At 39.3% G+C, this 20,216-nt stretch overlaps 1 protein-coding gene across 8 annotated transcripts in view; it reads left to right on the plus strand.

The window, feature by feature from the left end:
* ARVCF (ARVCF delta catenin family member) overlaps positions 1-20,216 on the plus strand; it is a 211,577-nt gene that overhangs the window by 4,183 nt on the left and 187,178 nt on the right. For 4 of the 8 annotated variants that reach the window (XM_048963937.1, XM_048963938.1, XM_048963942.1 and 1 more), the window contains exon 1: positions 12,003-12,071. The exons of the other annotated variants lie outside the window; for them this stretch is intronic. The gene's annotated coding sequence lies outside the window, so the exon portion shown is untranslated. Of the gene's footprint in view, positions 1-12,002; positions 12,072-20,216 lie in introns of those variants that run through there. 8 annotated transcript variants of the gene reach the window in all.

Raw genomic sequence — 20,216 nt, forward strand, 5'->3', positions numbered from 1 at the left:
TAGAAAGGACCAGTGTCGTAGTGGTTAGGTCACAGATCCCAGCCTGCCCAATAAAGCGGTTTTGACCCCACACTTGTTTGATGGCTGTTAAGATAGGTTTCTTGTAGTCTGGATGCTGCTAGGCAGGTCCTCGCAATCATTTCAATCTTGGAGATCTCTAAAATTGTCTTGACATGTGAAAGAAATGATTTCCAGCATAGGCAGTGGTTCCTCCAGTTTAGATACAAGAAACATTTGGAAAACATGAAGATTATTTGTTCCTCTTTCCATGTGGTTGTGATTAAAGGAAATCTCCCATCTTAAAAATCCAGCATTATTTAAGACACTGGTTCATTTCCAGATTAAAACCGCTGCATTTAGAGGGTGCCATAATATCTTAGAAAAAATGGAACCATGAAATAAACCCATTGCTGCTGTAAGGGAGCTGTTAGGTCAGGGCTTGAGCTGCTGATGGAGCACCTGGTGAAGGGCTGTGGCTCAGGCACATTGACTGCTCCTGTGCTCCCCACCTGAGCAGAAGGGGTGGAAACACTTCTTACAAGGGCCAGCAGGAAGAGCCTCTCTTGGATTTGGGTTGGTTCCAGAGGAGGAGCACTGTGTAACTGGGAGCTCCTTCACCAGGTGGGTGGGTTCAGCTCTGCTTTCTGTGGATAAATACTGGTTTACTCACTAATAGTTGTGCTTTTCTTACATCTCTGCGGACTTGAGACTTCAGAAGCTGCAGCAGGATCTCCATGAGCTACAGTGTGGATGTATGGTAGTGGCACTACTGATGGCTTATGATTTGTAGGTCAGGGAGAAATTGAGATTTTGCTTTCTAAGCAGCATCATCTCCTTGCTGCTTCAGTGCTTACATTATATGTCAAGTTTGCTGAAGATTAAAAGGGCATTGTTGAGGTATCTTATGCCATTTCATTTTTATTATTTAATTTGTTTGTCATCTTATTACTATTGTGAGCCACTGGAAGATTGAAGTCGAGTGTTTTGCTTCTAGAACATTACTGTTTAGCCATGTGGAGTTTGTTTAAGAGTTGTGAAGTATTTACTGTCTTCTGAAATACATTACTGAAGAGTTACAGATTAAACATTGCAAGTAAGAGAGAAAAAGTAGATTGGTTTGGGGCCAGACCTGACATAATATAGTAGATTCACAGTATTCCTTTTCCTTATTTCTTGCAGGATTTAGTAATTTGGCTGTATGAAGTTAGACGTCTGTGCTTCCTTTTGCACAGGACTGCCCATGGGACTGATACCCAGACTTCTCAGCTGGATGTTTTTTGACTCACCGAATGCAGTGTCTCTGTAAAGGTTCTTACAGGTGTGGTGCTACTGACTTTGAAGTGCAAAGCAGTAGTTTAATTTGAAGTACTGGCCAGAGAAACCAGGATCTGAGCTTAGTATCATTATTTTCTAAGCTTATATATAATGTTTTTTCTTATTTCTGCTGCCATGAAAACAATGACTGCTTTTCTTTTAATACCAAAGAAAGTTATTGTAATTGTTTGCTGTAATGAAGTCTAAATTGAGCTACCTTTGTTGCAGTGCAGAGTTAATGAAACTAGAGTTATTCTAGCCAGTAATTTATTGTTTATATTTCATCTGTTCTGGAGCTGTAATTTCTGCCCCCGAGTCCGAAGTGTTGAAGTGTGGTTCCTCCATTATAGTAAACATGCTGCATTCAATTCCCATAGTGATGAAGTGCCAGGTAACTGCTTGTCAGGACAGCGAGGGAAGCATTCGCTCTGGTTACTCCCGTAGCTGAGAGGCTGTATTGCAGTGCTCAATCCACAGTGTCTGCTGATCAACTGCCTGAGCATCAACTACCTGACTTTTGAGAGAGCTGAATGTATGTAATGGTGTTGGGTCAACTTACTTTTGTATGTTTTAAATTAAAAAGTAGAAATCGTTTGGTAGTATGCAGAGCAGCAGAGGATGCAGATTCCCCAGAGCGCAGTGGATTGCAGGATGACTTCAAATGTGGTTCATAAAATGTGGGCTGTCTCTGAGATGTGCAACTTCTGCTGAGATAGCTTCAGTAACTGCAGGTGTGTCAAAGAGATACTTGAGTTAGAGACGGCAGTCACTTTAAGGTGCAAATAAAAGCAGTGGGAAGATGTGGACAAACAACAGTCTGTAGGGAAGCTTTGTACCTGTTGATCAGTGAACTGACAACTACCCATAACATTTTATTTGGTTTCGGATGTCAGCAAGTGTTCCCAGTAATGGCCCTGAGGTATGGAAAACATAGGTTTGCTATAAGTAGTGGTTCTAAATTGAAGAATTTTCCAGTATGTTTAAGCCAATCACTTCTTCTGCCTGAATAAAAATCCCATCTGGCTTTATTTTATCGAAGTAATGTCAAGTGAAGTACCATACATGAATCCTAACCTAAACTGGCAGTGTTCTGCTCCTCTGTGCCACAGGCTGGGCCATGCCATGCTGGTATAACTTCTGCACGTACCTTCAGCCTGGTGGTTCTTTAATTCAGTGTGACAATACAAGTAGTGGGCTATTGACAGCAGCTGAAGTGAGACCATTATGGCTGTGATCAATAACATTCCTACATGGAATAACAGCTACTACCAGGGACACATTTCGTATTGATTCAGGAATTTATGCAGTTTGCGCTACCCCCAGCCTGCTCCTTCCATAATTTATGTAATAAAAATCTCTACTTTGGAAAAGCTGTTAGTAAGTTAAATACCAAGAAATGATGACATGATGAATTCAAGATGTAAATTACATATTGAAGATTTTACTATAAGCAGAAATAGTACTTGCTAAATTCCTGTGGGTTCTGATTCCGGACCAAGGCACTTCCTTACTGCAGGCTGAAAGATAATGGAAGAGAAAAACCATTTTCCTTCTCCCAAGGCAGTGTTTAGACATGGAGGTAAGATGTTTTTAATGTGATTTGACAGTGGAATTCTACTGAATTGTCATCCTTAAGTTTGAAACTTTGGTAGAAGTTCTTTATCAGTAACAGTTATCCTTACTGCAGTTCTTAAACTGCAATTTAATTTTGTCTTAGTACTGATATGTGTTCCTGTCTCTCACTAACTGAGGAACGTATTTTAAGAGATTGATTCTATCCTCTGATTTTTCTAAGCCTAAAGTTGGTAAAAACTGAGGAGTGTGTGCAGATTATTATCAGGGAACTGGTAATAAGAGTATTCCTAAGAAGTAATACCTAGCTTTGTGGAGATGCTTGCTGAATCTCTTATTTGCTGCATCTCTAGTCATTATGTTGATTAGGTGACTGGCTGTGAGTCCAGTGGAAAATTACTGTGTATGTATGTTGATTTAAAAACTTTATTAGGTTTTAAGTATGACATGAAAACTTTAGCAATGCATCACAAATAATCTTGGCATGTGAAGCCTATATAAATCTTCCAGTGTAATTGCTTATGCAGATTGGTGTATACTGCAGATCTGGATTTCAATGCCAGACAAAAGTGAAATGTGCAAATGCTGTGCGCTAGCTGCCTGGATACACAGCCTGCTATTTCTGGGTGCTGTTACCATCTTTATGTCCAAATATATCTACAGTTTGTCAGCAGGTGTAATCTCAGTGTAGTCTAAAGAAATACAAATGTCTGCAGGTTTGCTGTTATTCAGGTTATTAGATGAAGTTCTAATTCTTGGTGAACTTCTGGGTTTTCTTTATTGTCACTTATGGCATTTTAGTGATGGTCTTACTTTGTCTGTTATAGAGGATTTTTGGTATCCAGATATCTTTGTGTAATTCTGTGATATCTCATTAACTCCTGAAATCTGTAAGATTTGGAAGATCTTGGATCATAAGGTGAACATGAAAATTCTGTGGCCTTTTCCAGCATGCACGTTTAAAACTGCGCTCAGTTTTGAAGGCTTTTAGTATGTTCCCAACCTAAGTAGAGTAATTCAGAGGTGCTTGAAATGTCAGTTTCAGAATACAAAGCTTCAACTTATACTATTGTAAATTGCATAACGGAGCCCAGTCTCTACTCCAGATTCAATAATTCAGAGAATATTGAGCATCCATACTTGCTTTAGGCTGTAGTGGACTATATTGCCCACAATTAAACAGATGAATGCACAAATAAGGATAGGCATCCTTCTAAACAGCTCTGTCTATATTTAGCAAATTCTTCTCATTTCCCTCTCTGTAGGAGGGTACTGATGTTGGTAACTTTAACATTGAACTGTGAGCAATTGGAGCACTGTCTTGTAGTATGTTTTACTTTCCCTTTTTTTTTTTTTTTTTTTTTTTTTTTTGGCCTTGTATTCTCTCCGTTCCTTTTAGATGAAGTCTTTCTATGTCCTAAGCAAGAGGCTTGCTTCACATCCTAGCTGAATGTAACGATAAGTAAAAGCCAGCAATTTGTGCTATGGAGGAGTAGGAAGAACTTGAAAGTTTCACAGGATAAATGTTCTGACATGTATGAGGACTACAACTGAGGCAGAGAACCATGCAAAGAAATCTCCTTTTCATGAAAACCAAAGCTATAGAATCTGTAACTCCTTAGCTCGAAGAACTTTGGTTTGTGTTTTTCATCTGGAAGTAAGTTGTTTAATTCTATAGAGATTAATGTTTAGTTGAAGTCATCACATCATTTGCTGATGTCAAAAGAAGATGCAGAAATTTTTGCTGTAATGGGTCTTGTAGAGACAGGGCTCAGAGTACAGAAACCGTGGAACAGAAATGACAGAAGACAAGTCAGAGGAAGTTAAATGACGCAGTAAAGATCTGTTAGGTCATCTAGTCCATTCTGTGCAAGCTTTGTCCCTATAGCATACAAACTCTTATCTTCAGACAGGGATGTTGTACAGTGGTCCAAAGTCTCCTCTTTGCCTCACTTTCAAGTACCTGATTTCTGAAGATTTCAGTGCAGTGAAGGCAGAGACTATCAGGAGCTGCTCCTGAGGTGATGAAACATGTAATGCTTGGTAACACCACTTCCTTACCTCCAGGAATTCATTTATGTGCCGAGTCAGCCCATCACCAATATAGATCTTGGGAGTACTGCATTAAAATCCAGCTGTAGTTCTTCTGATGCCATATAAACTGATGTTATTTCCTCCTCCTGCTGACTGTAGTTCCTGTTATATCCCAGTATTATTGTGTCCTCTCTTACATGCTGTTCTCCCATTGTTAGGCAGTTAGATGACTGCTATGTTTTTCCTTTACTGAAGAAATCCAAGCTAGGCCTACAGTCTTTAAAAATTTCCAAAAATATGTGCGTCTTCCAAAGGAAATCTTTGCCTCTTAAATGCATTGTTTCATTTTTAATCAAATAAGTGGACTTGTATAAGGAACAAGCACAGGAGATTAAAAAAAATAGTTTAGAGAGGGAGTATTCCAACAGGTACTTGGAAGAACTGAACTTAAGGGATGCTGCTCCTCCTGTCACTATTGTGACACTTCTGACCTCAGTAACGCTACCTATTTCAGGACCATCTGTCTAAGGGAATGGTTTACAAACTAAGAGATGACACGGAGTGTTAGGTGATGCTAGCATACTAGCCTGGGAACTGAGACAGTGAAAAGGTGTTTTCCCTATCAGGAGATGGGCATTAGTTGTACTGAAAGAACCACAAAAAATAAGCAGTTTATGCATAAATAAAACTGTTTATTGGCTTTTTATTGCTTCTGGCTTTTGAGCTACAGGCTCAATACCTGTGGAATAATGAATAACCACTGCTGTGCTTTGAAAGTGCTGTTTTACTTTATTAAACAAATTGGCTACTGATCCCTGCAGTGAAAGAGCTTACAGGTGCCAAATGCAGTTCTGTCTGCTGCAATAAAACAGCTGGGAAAAGGAGGCTGTAGGCTGGAGATTGTGTGCTCTGTGGTTGTACTGCGTGGGTCCACTGGTGATGCAGAAAGCCGGGCCTGTGGGAAAAAGATTTTTAGTCTTTAGAGTGTAGTTTGTCGTGGTACCACAAAGGAGGGGAAAGACTAATGAGGATTGCAGAACAAACACAACTATTTCCTGCTGAAATCTATGGGAAAGCAGCTGGTTGTGCAAAGGAGAGATTTCTTATACTTCTTGTTTTCTGAAACCACAGTTGTATCTCGGTATCTTCAGAGATGAATTTTGAAGAACAGAGTGATTGTTTCAGAGGGTGAAGTTTGAGCTGTAGTCTGTAGGAAAGGCTGATCTTCCAGGAATTTTGGACTTTAGTTAAATTTATCAGTATGGTGCAGAGATTTCAGAAGTTTGCTGTCAGTATAATGGCTCAGTTAAGAAAACAAGAATTTCAGTGTTTGATTTGAATCAGAGCTTTATGCTGTCTGTAAATCTATTGAGGATATCTGCATGTAGGTTACACTGTGTACTGCTACACAGAATGTAATTGTTTACCATTTTGTGATTGCTGTAAAAGGAATCAATACCTGTTACTTTGCTTTTCATTACTGAAAGCATCTGAAATGTTGACCAGCTTTATCTTACTTGTGTGGAAGAGATCTCAAAGCCTTTACATACACATCATTCGACCTACTAGGACAGCCTTCAAGGAGCTGTCAGGCTTAGACTGTCACTTGCTTTCTGACTTGATGAACTGAAGTCTAATTAGGAGGACCCTACAGTACAGATACAGATCACAGGTGCACAGTGTGGGGAGTCCAGAATGAAAATAATGGTTTTAAAAAGAACCCCAGAATAGTCTTCCTTCTTTTAGAGTTCGAGATTGATTACTTGGTGACTCCAGTAGCTGCATAGATGAAAAATGTTCACAGCGAGTTGGCAGATTCTAATGGGGAAAGAATTCTTTCAAGATATTTAATTCTATTGAAAGCAAAATAGGAAAGGATTTATGCATGTATATGAGTTGCATCATTTTAGTATTAGTCATTAATCACTGGATACTCTTTACATCAGTGCAGTTTGACTCAGTGTATGTGAATCACTGTGTTTTAAGAGAACTGTGAACAGAATTGACTGGTTCTTGGGAAATATTTGGCATTTCTCTGCCTCAACATAGTCCTTACAGCAAATACCACCTGGGTTTTTTCTAATGAAGAAGAAAAAACCTACAGACGAAAAACCCAACACCCAATTGAGTATTCTTGTCATTTCACATGAACTCCAGCGGCTGATTTCTGATAAAAATTTCAACGTTGATTTTAATACAGATTTCTCCCAATTCCATCTCAGAATTGTTCTCACTTGTGTTTTGGAGGCCAGGCAAGCAAACTGTAGGTTCTTCATGAGAAGTTAGGTATGTAAATGTCTTTGGTAGTACGAACTTGAAAGAGACTTATAAAGCACGTGGAACACCAAGACAGAATCCAATGGCTGAGAGTAGGCGTCGTATCCAAGAGAAAAATACATGCGTGTGGTGTGTGTCCCAGCTGATGGGGAGTTCAGAGCAGTCACTGGAAGGTGAAGGAATCCAGCTCTGCATTATTGGACCCGGAGGCCATACTGTGTCATAACTAATGCATGCAGGCATGTTCAATAAAATTCATGGTCATACATCTCGTTGTCATTTTCGGAGCTCATTGATTTAAGTAGCTCTCACCAGTACAGAATACTGCACCAGGCAGCGCAGCACAGTGTGCTGGTAGGAACTAAGCAAAGGGTTGTGTTTCAATTGAAAGTTGAGAGGAAAAACTGCCCAAAGGTGAACCAAACACTGGAACAAGTTGTCTGGAGAGTCTGTGGAGATCTCATTCTTGGAGATTTTCAGAACCTGACCGAGAAGATTGTAATTTGCTTAGACTAACGCAGTTATTTGGAGGGAGCCTGGAGTAAAGGGGTCTTCATAGGCCCTTTGTGTATCCGTCATTCTAAGGAAAGTATTCAGTAATTAAATGTTCTTCAAATTATTTTCTCTTTTGCAAGAGGAAACAAAGTTGCAATGATCCTAATGGTGCAAGAGGCAATCTCCACCCGCCTTTCTTGACCAGCAACTGTAACCCATCAGTGAGTCCCTGAGCGAAGGCAAGGAGTGTGAGAGCAGAGCCGGATGGACAGAGCTGTGCAGGCAGGTGGGGATGTGGCTGCAGTTCCACCGTAGCATTGCTAGCATCGGCATTTAAGAAGCCCCATTTCAGGGGCTGACACAGCTGTCTCTCTTTTTACTTTATTTGTTGCTGTTTTTATGTATTTTGGTCATTTTTAACCAGTGTAGTTGTATCTGCTGAGATTCTACCTTAAGCTCCAACTTCTAGTTGGAATCTTAAAGAATTTTAAAACATTTATTTAAATTTAAAGGCTTCTGCTGTCGCTGCATGCAGCTAGTTTGAAAGCACATTGAATATAATCTTCTAATGAGTTTGGGCTTTATGATGGAAGAAATGCACATCTCATGATTTTCTTCATTTCTATTTGGTATTTTGTGCTTGGTGAGTAATATTTGCAGTGGCTTTTCTACAAAACCATGTTAGTAACAGCAGCAGGAAGCCATAGTTAGCTCAGCTGGAACATTTTTGTCTCTAGGGTTCTTGTTTTTGCATTAAGAATAAGAAATAACTGCCTGCTTATCTTTGTAGTATTTTGATTCCATTCTTCTGCTCATCCCCTTTTCTTGTTCAATGTTATTTTATTAGTTAGATTTAAGGCAGATGCTAGGCATAGTAAATCCAAGTTGATTATAACAGATACTGTCTGGCGTTGGCATGTTTGTAACTAGGAAGATGAAAACAATGGGCAGTAAATATTTTGGACAAGCTGAAAGAAGTTGCTAAAATCATTCATCATTATCTTGTCTGCTAGGCTGTGTAAACCAAACAAATCATTTCCTTTCATTTGTGTGCATTTTTGAATAGCCTCAGAGCTGTTCTGATGCTGTTTGGAGCTGTATTTTTGCTCAGCACTCACTGCTTTTTGTTGACTTATTTCATGTTTCTGTCCCTTAACTTGGTAAGTGCAATCCTCTTGTAGAGGGTGTGCTGCTGTGGGACAGTCCTGGAACTGAAGATCTGTGCTTTTCATCTCTACAACTGGGCTGCATGAAGGGGCCTCAAGGACACATTTGTAACACTGAAATAAAGGTGCTTAGCCTCTGCTTAAAATCCTGTACTGTGGGACTGAGTTACCCAACGAGCATGTTTTACTGTTCTCATGGGGGTGAGGCCTGAGTTGTTAAATCTGTGGCAGCAAAATGAAACAGTCTTAAAATCAGGTCATCATCTTCAGCATCATAGAAGGTCATGCCCTTGTCAGCCAGCATTGGTTCAGCGTAACGTTCCAGTCAGAGCTGTCTGTGTGATGCCTGGAGTTGTTCTGAGTCCTTCACCCTTTGTTTGGAACTGCTGATATGGGGGGACTCTTGAATATTTATGAGAGACTTATTAAGGTGGTCCTTCCTGCAGTCAGAGTGTAGATCTGTTGGCTCTTGGTAAGGGGTGTGACTGAATCGTCTAGAAGCTCATCATGAGCCACTACATCAAGTACTCTTTTCTCTGATTTTTCCTTCTTAGTGGTGTATATTAAGCTGTGATACTTTGGCAATTTCAAAATACAGTTCTACTCATGCTACTTCTGTAGTTCCACTGCTGCTTGGTTCCTGATAAGTTCAGATCTCTTGACACTTGGCGTTTCAATTGCAATGTTATTAGAAAAGTTTAGTCAAAGCCAGGAGGCTTGCTCCATGGCACTGCGTTCCCTGGATTCACTTGCCTGGTGTTTGGCTCAGCTCCATTGCACAAGGGTGTTCAAAATCACATTGCATCCACATCCCTTGCAACTTGCAGGTATGTGGCTTGGGAAGGTTGGAGGCCTGCTTTAACAGCAGGTGACTGTCCTTGTCAAGAGCTGTGCTGGTCTTGTCGCAGTGTGTGCATCGTATGCATGAATTTCTGTTCCTGGCAGTAAAATGCTGAGTAGTGTTTGCTTTTTAATCACAGGGAGATCACCAGCATGTGGAACGTTATTCTTGAGCTACATGGCTCAAAAGAACAGAAAACCATAGATATAAGATGCATAGTTGTAAGCTATATAAAATTACTAATTCTTCCTGAAATCTTAGGTGATATTGGCATTTGTAGTGTACAGACTTGTAACTTGAGTGACATCTTGATTTTCATAGTGAAAACATGAATTAAAATAGCTTGCCATTCAGCTTTTTTCTCTTGATCAGTGAGATGCTTTTTTTTTTAATTAGGCCATTATTTTTAACTTCTTCCCTCTCTAGGAGCAGGATCCTTCTAAATGGGTCACAGAATGTTGTGCTTAATTACAAAAGAATAATTTTAGAAGAATAATCCAAGTAATTCCTGATGTTTTTTCTTTTTTAACTCTGTCACATTATGCCCCCTATGTCTGCTTAATGTTATCTGTCTTTGGTTAAGGCAAAACTTAATAAATAAATAAAAATTAACAGGGAAAACAACAGCAGAACTTTGCTTCACAGCTCCTGATTAAGAGGGTCAGCAGGTGAAGTCTGAACTGCTGATAATAATTCTCCTCCAAAGTTTTGTTTCTGCCCGGGGTTGGGTTGGTTCTTGTTCCACACACTTGTGGCTCTGCCGTCTCTCTCAGTGCTGCTTCTGGAACAAGCAGCCCCATTCATTGACATTTCCTAACTGGATTTCCATGCATGTGCTCTGCTTGGTGGTGTGCTTCGTATCTGATTTCCCCTTTGTTCTGCAGTACTCAAAATCATTTTCCTTATTGGACTAAACACAGTGCTTTGTTTACCTTCAGCTAAGTGGATTAGCTTTCATCAGGTGTTCTTTTGAAGGCACTGTAATTGCTGTATTAAGAGAGAGCTTTGCCTTGAATCTTGTAAGTTGGGAAATAATATATATAAAATTTACTGTGGAAGGTGAAGGTGCACATGGAGATCACACGGCTCTTGTAAGGCAGCCAAATGCTGACTGGCTCACAGGAATGGGGGTGAATCAGGTCTCCTTTCTTGTGCAAACCCAGTCCTGCACGCTCACTGTACTCTGTGTTAGGTGCAGGCTCAAATGCCACTTTCAAGTATCAAATCAGATGGATTCCTGAGTCAGAGGCAGGTAAAATAGTTGGAGATGTCTCTGGTGTTAAAATAAACATGCATGAAGAGCAGCTGATCAGGATTTTGCAAAGTGAAGTCGGAAACAGTGTTTGTATTCTCTGGAAATTACTGTTTAGTGTGATTGTTGACTTGAAAAACTGTCCAGCTTCCTTTTAACTTCTCAGAATGTATGTTTTGTATGTGTGTAGCAAGTAAGCTGAACCACTGTCATCTCAGTCATGTTGACTGGAAGATTATGGACTGTCTTCCTTTTTAAAAACTGCTTAACTACATCGGAGTGATTAAAGACCATACAGCTACTGGTATCTTGTAGCATTCTGTGTTGTGGCATTGGTCAGTGGTAAAATGAATGAAACCAACTGGCAGTATTTTCTTTATGATTTGTTCATGCGTTTTATTTCAGAGATGCTGATTTATCTTTCCTGTGGTAAATAGCCCTTAATATAATGAAGCTAAATCAAAGAGATTGGATAATTAATATGACAGAGTTAAATATTTATCAATTTAAGATCCTTGTGAATACGGTCAGTGTTCATGTACTACGTATTCATGCAGTCTTTTACAAATGAAAGGTTTTTTTGTGCCTTCAATTATTGTGGCTATTGCAGAACTCTTCTGATGTGCAACAGAGAAATGGATTCTAGTTATTAAGAATCATCACTTTGGTTTGCAGTTTACCATTGAGCTACTGAAATAGAGCATGTGATCAGAATGATTTTATTTATATATAACACTTCAGCTGTTTGACTTCTTGTTACTGTAGACTTACAGCAAATGATTTTGTGAGCCAGAGGTTTCAGTAGAAACCTTACTGCAGCATTGAAACCAGATAAGAAACCAGATAAGAAACTTCTGATGTGAACTTGGTCTCCCAGAAGCAGCAGATCTGGGGTTGGTGGAAGTCTTGTCTTAGCTGTTACTGCCTAGGGACAGCAGTGCAGAATTGGTGAGCTGCTTATAGCAGTGCCCCACTGCTCAGCTCAACAAGCTGTTGGGCACTGGTTATGTAGTTTTTGCTTGGAGTTTGATCAGTTTCTTATGTTTTTCAGAAATATCCATAACTTTGATTTCTGCTTTATGAACAAGAGAAGGGACCTAACAACTCCCTGAAAAGAGTGGTAAGAGCCAGAATTTCATTACATTGACTCCTTTTATTAGCAATGTACACTCATGGCTGAAAAATGTGGAAGGCATAACGGTTACTAATTTAATTCTTGCTGCTTACTGTTCTAGACAGTCTCACAATTGTCACTTCAGACAAATGAAGTGATGAAAGACTCATTCATTTTTTAAATAATGGTCTTTAGTAGCTTTTGTCAAACAGGAGGGTTATTGAACTGTGTGCCCAAAATATGCGAGACTTTTAACTAGTCTGCTTGGCAATCTGTCACACAAAGACATTTGTCTATGTAGCCAAAATGCAGAATAATTAACTATATGTAATATAGCCTCCCAAACTTCATAAAGGAACCTTTGCAAAATGTTTTGTTCTGCTGCTGTCCTGCTTTTAAGGCAAGAGGTCTGGCTTCAGTGTTCCAACAGCTTGCTGTCAGCCGCTCTGAGCACTTGTGTTCATTGTGTTCAGACTTCATCTGAGGTCGTTCTCTGAACTGTATGCATAGTAGATGAGATGTTAGCTATTTTTCTTTGCAGTGGTAAAGCTTTTTGGTTTCTAGAGTCAAAGAATTGGCAGTGTTTAGAGCTTTTGAAGGAATACGATTCACCATGAAGTCTGTGGCATGTTAATTTAACAAAGGTAATGTTAATTTAACAGCCTTCACTGTATGTCTGTCTGTGCAGCGGCATGCTTTCTGCAATGCTGGACCCTTTTGCTGCCCTAAGTGCCCTTGACAGAAGAGTACAGCCAGTGCAGTTGAAGACCAAGTGATGCATTAATTTGTATGACTTAGGATGGAAGCTGCTCCTGAGTAAACAAACCAGACAGTTTTTGTTTATGCACAGAAAACCCATCTACATTGGGGTAAAAGGACTTTAAAAAGTTTTTAAAATTACTATAGCCAGAAGATGGTTCCATTTGCTAAGTGTATGGAATCAAATTATCCAACTTTGCCAAGCCTTAGTTTTCCAGTTTTATTTCTCATAACGTTCTCTTTATAACTTTGCTTCAGACAAAGAATTTTGGTTGAAAGATGGAAATAAATTAACATAGAACAAGAAATACTGGAAGCTGCTGGTTTTGAATTTTCTGAACAATATAGAAAATATGGAAAATTTCTTCAGAGATTTTTCACTGTAACTGTAATCCAGAGGTGAAATTTGCAATATTTAGACCAAAGGCAAATAACTGCAGAGGTGAAAGGGAATGAAGTGATAGGAAGTAGAAGTACATAGTTAACCAAACAGTGCCTCTGTTCAAAACTAGAAGAAAGTAGCAGGCTGTGTCCACTGGCAGTTGACTTCTGATGCCTGATGTGGAAACATGAGCAAGCTATTATGATTATTCTTCAGCCTATTTGTTACTAAGGGATGTGCTGCTCTGAAAATGTTCCTGCTCCTTCTTCACTGAAGAAATAGCAGTAATTGTGCATCATTATCAAGACATTTTCTGTAGAGTTTGTGACTGAGACTGATTTGCTTGTTTCAGAAGGGAGGTGTGCTCTGTGCTCACTTTAAAGAATGTGTCACCCTTAATCAGGTGTGCCATACATTTTCGGAATGGCAATGCTTTCAATTTATTGCTCATCAGCTGTGGAGATCACTGGGTAATTCCTTCACAAGTGCAACTTGTAAGCTCACATTGCTTATATGTATTTTAGGCTTGTTTTGGTATTTGCTTTTGTATTTGTTCACAATTTATGATAATAAAATAGAACTGTGCTTTTCTCAAACCATAGCTCTGAAAAGCTGGAGCTGTTTGGAACTGTTCTGGTTCTTGCAAAGGTCAGCAGAAGAATTTCTGTGGCTTTTAGTGAAAGTAGCATTATACTGTCTGAGTGGGAAGGATTTCTGCCTTCTCTCTAGAATGGCTTATAATCATCTCTCTAGGGTAAAGTTGCATGCAATCTCATTAACTGTTGTACTGTTTGATTATGAAAATTTTTGGGAATTGCGATTTGTGACAGAAATAGCATTTTAACCTATAAATGTTTGCAGTAATAAGAAGCCTGTGCTGAGTAATTTTAGAATGGAATTTCCCTTTCATGTAGCGTGGATGTGTGGATGTTAATTAGTGACTTCCTTATGTAGCTCTCAGCTATTTTTATCTGGTATATCTGACACCAAATTTATTTATTTTGAATTTAAACTTCTATTGTTTCTGTGATGTAATTTGCAAATTAAGTCTGACCTTTTCTATGTTGCATGCTTTAGAGTTTACCTTTTTATGTGATCATCTTGTAAATGATTGCACAAGCTTCTCAGATTTGTAGCTGAGTCCTATTTTTGCCTTCATTATTATCCTTGATTCTAGTGCCTTTGGTGGTATTGAATGGTCTTAAGGACTGTTAATACTTATGGACGATATACATGCATTTGATTTCATTTCACTTATTTGTGACGGAATTATTTTGAACGGTTTTGAAATTAAAAATGGTTACTTAGTAGAAAACATAGAGGAGTTTACCTTGATGCTGCTTATGACCTGGCACGGTTTATCGATGGCTTTGTGGTGTGGCCAGCTTTAGAGCTGACCTGGTGTTAACCTGCATGAGGCAATCACCAGGCGCTGCCTGGACACAATGCCTGAACCTCATCTGTGCTGTGAGCTGTCGCGACTGCGACCCAGTGAAGCAGAGAGCGTAGGGGGGAATTCCAAGTCTGTCACACAGCTCCCATCACTACAGGAGCACTGTGACTCATGTGATTGTGAATTAGTCCATTTATGTTCTTGTTAAATGGAACTTGAGTTCTTTGAAATCTGTCAAAGCAGTCAGCTGTGGATCATACAAACAAAGGAGTTACTACAGACAGAAATACAGCAGCAGGCTTCTCATGTCTCACACTAAAAGGAAAACATACCTGGAAATAGGCACTGCAATAATTCAAGAAATCAGAACCATTTCAATTCATGTTTCTTTTCTTGGGTGCTATTTCAGTGCTAGTCATTTACTTTTACCAGAAGGGAAAAAAATCAGAACCTAGTGTGGGGACCTGGCATTAGTGGAGACTACATGGAGAGCTGGGCTTACAGTTCTTGGAAGATTACATGATTCTGAATCCACGAGGACCTGTTGGAAGTTGCTGCCCTTTGTGCTTCAATCTTGTAGCAAAGATGAGAGCAGCAGGAGCTGCCCTGCAGCAATGGCACAACAGGCACCAGGCTGTGGTTGTTTTGTTTCTTCCAGTTCACTGTTTGTGGGGCGACTTATGAGACAGCATAAGTTAGGCTGTATTATCAGAAATACTATAGCTTTTATTATAGCTATTACAGCTTGATCATGTAGTATTTTAATGAGTCACAATTAATGTCAGGGAGTACCAACATCTGCAATACTGATTAGCAATGCAGATGGATGTTATCTTTACTTGTTGTTAATTGATTTATTGAAGTGGTACATCTGACTGGCTTGTCAGCAAAATGTCTTGCAAAAGTACTTAGTGTGAAATGGAGTTTCATTGACTCATCTAGGTAAGGCTGGCCTTAGAAGTGGACTTTCACATGCTGAAATCTGTGATGCTTCATAACGTGCTTTCTTGCTTTCTATTTTGTGGTTCAGTGAAGACTTGCTTTGTCTAAAATGTGTTGGTATTCAAAACTTGCTATTTTGGACCTGAAAGGCACAATGCATAGGCACTATATGCATGTGCCTGCTTACTAATGTGGTTCTGTCAAAAAAAAAAGTTGCACCTATGCACACAAGTATTGAAAACACTCCTCATCCTCATAGAATGAGCTTTCATCTTGGTTAAATATGCAGTTTAACTCAGTGATATCTGTTGTGATACATTCTTTGGAGCCATGTGGATTTCATCATGTTGACTGAATTGGGAAATTAAAAGTTTAGGATTTAATCCACACTTCTGTAGCTGGAGTCATGGTGGTCCTTCTTAGTATTCGTTCTGTGCTGCTGGAAACATCTCTGGTAATACCAGAGTAAAATTGGCCTGGTCTATTAAAACTACAGTGAATAACACTTTTAAGATCCAACCTCTTGATTTACATTTCTTACAGCAACATATAATAGAATTGGCAAGACATAAATGCTAGATGAATTTTCTCTTTATTTAGCTCCATTAAAATCCCTTCCAAGCAGATAAAGGAGATTTAGTTGATGAGGAGAATTAAACAATAAGCATAAAGCATTATTTAGAAATGGCTTTGAAAAATATCACATTCTTATCTTTCCCACTTTAGAGACGCATCCTCTTCAATTAACTTCCAGTTCCAGAACTGATGGAGATGCAGTTGAGATACAGCCATATTTCACCAGCTGCACCATGCACCACACAACTGTTTTTAATTGTTTTTTTTTCCCAGGCATTAAAAAGTATACTTCATGAAAAATGACAGGCAGTTATATTGGCCTTTGCTACTGTTTTGATGTTTTGCAATTTTAGTATTATTTTTCTATTGTAAATATTTTGAGATTATACTGGAGAGAAAAGCTGTTGATTGAATGCTGCCCTGTTTTTTCTCTCCTCCCCATAAAGCTGTTTGCTGGGTTGACCAAAACAACAAGGATGTTCCTGAGGAAGTCTTCAAAAACTGACTTGTCAGCTTCAGAGTTGAAACTCACTGAAGATTGTCAATAAGAATTTTCCAGATTTTTTTCCTCATATAACAACTGGTCCTTCCTCTGAAAAGCTGCTATGCCTAGTTCTGAATTCTTGACATTATTATGCATGTATTTGAGGCCTGGTTCAAAATATAACTGCCACCCTTGCCTTTTAGATTTGAAGCTGTGTTCCCTCCATTTGAAGTGCTATGCTCGGGGAGTCTTCAGTTGGCCAGGGAGTTCTGGCAGGGGTTGCTCCCCTGGGACGGAAAGGAAATACGCTGTGATATGTCTCAGATGTTGAAAGCATGGCTTGTTCTTCCTCTTCTTCCTGACTGGAATTCCAGTAATGGTTTCAGTTTTATCAGCACCCACATCAGTAAAAAGGAGGCTTTGCTCTTTGCAGCTGCTACCTACCATTGCAAAGATGGATGCTAAGTATTTTTATTTGGGAAGATGGGGATATGTTTATGGCTTTAAAACGATTGTAGTATATTCTTCTATTGAAATTATCTTCTGCACGTTCTTGTAATTAAATCACAGCCTGCTGTGTGGTAATTCTTTGGCTTTCCTGAAATGTTTCTTCCACTTAAAGAATCAGAATTGATATTTACCACAGTGAGCTTGAGGACAGAAGATTTAATTCATAGTACTTCAATGGAAACAGTTCACAGTACTTCCTGTTTTGAGAATTTCTTCTCTTAGTGCTAGACATTTGTGGAAAATAACTGCAGACTTTCTTTTCAACTTCTACTATATACAGGCATAGGACACTGTTTTTACACAGATTTAACGTTTTATTTGGTCACAAAGGTAGTTTTCAGCATTCTTGGAGGAAGCTTGATGAAGATTTGGTTGGTCTCAGAGCATTTCTAGTTACAGTGAGCAGCACAAAGGTGAGATGGTTTCCAACATGTAATGCAACAGCTTGTCTCTCAAGAAGTTGTGCTTTGCTTTTTTTTCAGATCTGAATTTGGTGATGTTTGTAAACAGCCTTGTAACACATCACTGAGGTCAAAAGAGAGAGAAACACTGAATATTCCAACAAAGGCTTTATGAAAGGAGTGTTGAACTGTAGCTTGCTAATTAGTGCCTGTTGAACACTCCTGGTGATTGTCCCTTCACAGGCAGCTCTGGTGAGACACTCCTTGAGTACGGTGCTCAGTGTTGGGCCTCACTGCAAGAAAGATGTTGAGCCCCTGGACTGTTTTCAGACGAGCAATGAGCCTGAGGGGTTTTAAGGGAGTCTGAGGGAACTGGGATCATCCACTCTGGAGGCTTGGGCTAACTGTATCACTCTGGAACTCCCTGAAAGGGTGTGGGGAGGGGGCGGTTGGCTCTTCTCCCAGGTGGCAAGTGAGAGGACAAGAGGTAACTGCTCTGAGTTGTGCTGGGACGGGATTAAGAAAAGATTCTTCTTGGAAAGAGTGGTAATACTTTGCGACACACAGCCTACCTGGATTTTTGTGCTTTTGAATTCAGAACTAGTCAGGCCATCCTGGCAACTTCGGTTATGGAAGCAATGTCTGCTGAAGATCAGAAATGGATCCGACCATTTAATTTGAAGTTTTCATGCAATCTGCATTAGTACATAACTATTATGTAGTAAACAGTTACTCCTGTTTATTGTATGGGAGGCATGATGGAGGTCAAGTTTTCCAGTCCAGCAGAGAGCCTTGAAAAGCCCAGCTTGGCAGGGTGGTACATGAGGTAATAAAAGCTGCGTGGTTTCTTGACAAAGTCAAGAGCAGGAGAAGCTGTCAGACAACTGTAATACTCATATCATTCAGCTTGTATTGAAGCTATGCTGGAAAAGGACAAATACTGAAAACACACTTATTGTCTTTAATGTCAGCAGATACAGCAGTGGGAGTTCTCAAATTTGGTAGAGCTTACTAGTAGATGTGTCTACTGGCTGGCTTTCAGGCTGAGCGAGTTACTGTGCTCAATGGGGTGCATAATTTTTCACGGATGGAAGAAGTTGTGTACAAGCTAAAGACTATGGGAAAAATGTCTTTGGTCACAATGGAATTTGTCAAACACACGTGTGTGCTGTGGAGTTGTTCACGCTTGTAAAAGGCTGATTGACTTCCTTACGGCTCAGTTTGGATATGAAAGTTTTTGCCTTTTTTCCTGTGTAAAACACAGAAAAGAATGCTGCTGCCTCACTCAGTGTGCTTGGTGTCTCACTAGCTTTGTGGGCTGCTCATTCTCTGCTTAGATTATGAGAGCAGATGACTTACAGCATAACACTATATTCATTTGTCTTTCTGCTCTTGGAGAGAGACGCAGCTTATTTCACAGTATACCACAGTTATAGGAGAAAAGGTTACTCAGCCTTTCTGAACGTTACTGCAATTTTTGTGAGTAATGTGCACAGATTACATTTTGTACCTTGGCCTCATGGTCAATCAACTCTTCTTATTATGTAAACTTTTGCTAATTCCTGCATATAATGTAACTCCTTGTCTCTTTGAGAAGGCAGCAATGGAAATGATAGTAGTGGCAATGGATTTTGATGTTTTTGGAAAGCAAATTATCCTGTAGTGAATTAGAAGACCATTCTTGATCAGAAACTGTTGATCAATTGTGAAATAATCAAACTACCTTACAGTGTGACTAAAGCTGCAAATTCTTAATATTCATCTAATACTGTAGGTGTAAAATTGAGTAGAAGTAATTTTATCTTGGTCCACTGAAGTGAAGTTAATTGAAAGAGGAGCAGTGCAGGAAAGAGTGGCATTTTATTTTGTCATACTGTGACTACAAGGTATTTCAGAATAGTATGAGTTTGTTAAGAGGCAGTTCTTGCTGGAAGGGATAAATGTGGGATTGTGTATGTCAATTTATAATAGGAAAGGAATTTCATTAGCACTACTATTCATTTGTGCTGTGGGAGGAAGAGTAAAATAGATTCTCATTGACTTAAAATGTCACTGTCAATTCTGGCTGCTGGAATTCTCAGTAGTTCGTTGGTTGAATATGTGGAAGAAAATAGGGCTGAGGATCAGCCCTGTTCTCTCTAATTAGGATCCTTGGGGTTTTGTGTGGGCTTATGTTTGTTGTTGCAAGACATCATGCTTTTTCATTTTTTCCTCATACCCAGGTGCTCTTTGATTTCTGATAGTGCTTCCTTTTTAATTCTGGAATGCAAACTGCCCTCTCAACTGCAAAAATACAGTTTCCAGTGCCTATATTCCATACCTTCCTCTTTCTGTTCTCCTGGAAAATCCTTGACATTTCTTTGCTTGCTCTTTCCTGCATAATGTTTATGCTATTTTCTTGTCTGACTGCTGGCTGCCCTTTCTTCAATATTTCTCTTCAGCTTTTGCTTATTTTACCTTTCCAAGAGCTGTACAATGAATCTGTATTTTCCTTTTCCTTCTTCACCATTCTATTTTCTGCTCTATTTTTTCTTTCTCGAAGTTCTAGTTTAGTCCTTATTGGGCACTGTTTGAAATTGAGATCTCCACAGTCTTCCAGTTCCAAACAGATGGATTTACAGTCAGGTTTATAGCATACAGGAGGCATAAACAATTAAAGATATTTACTCTTGGTTAATTTCTGATTGTTTTGTAGTAGCAGTCT

The sequence above is a fragment of the Lagopus muta genome, chromosome 17 (assembly GCF_023343835.1).
Source record: "Lagopus muta isolate bLagMut1 chromosome 17, bLagMut1 primary, whole genome shotgun sequence".
NCBI classification, from domain to species: Eukaryota; Metazoa; Chordata; class Aves; order Galliformes; family Phasianidae; genus Lagopus; species Lagopus muta.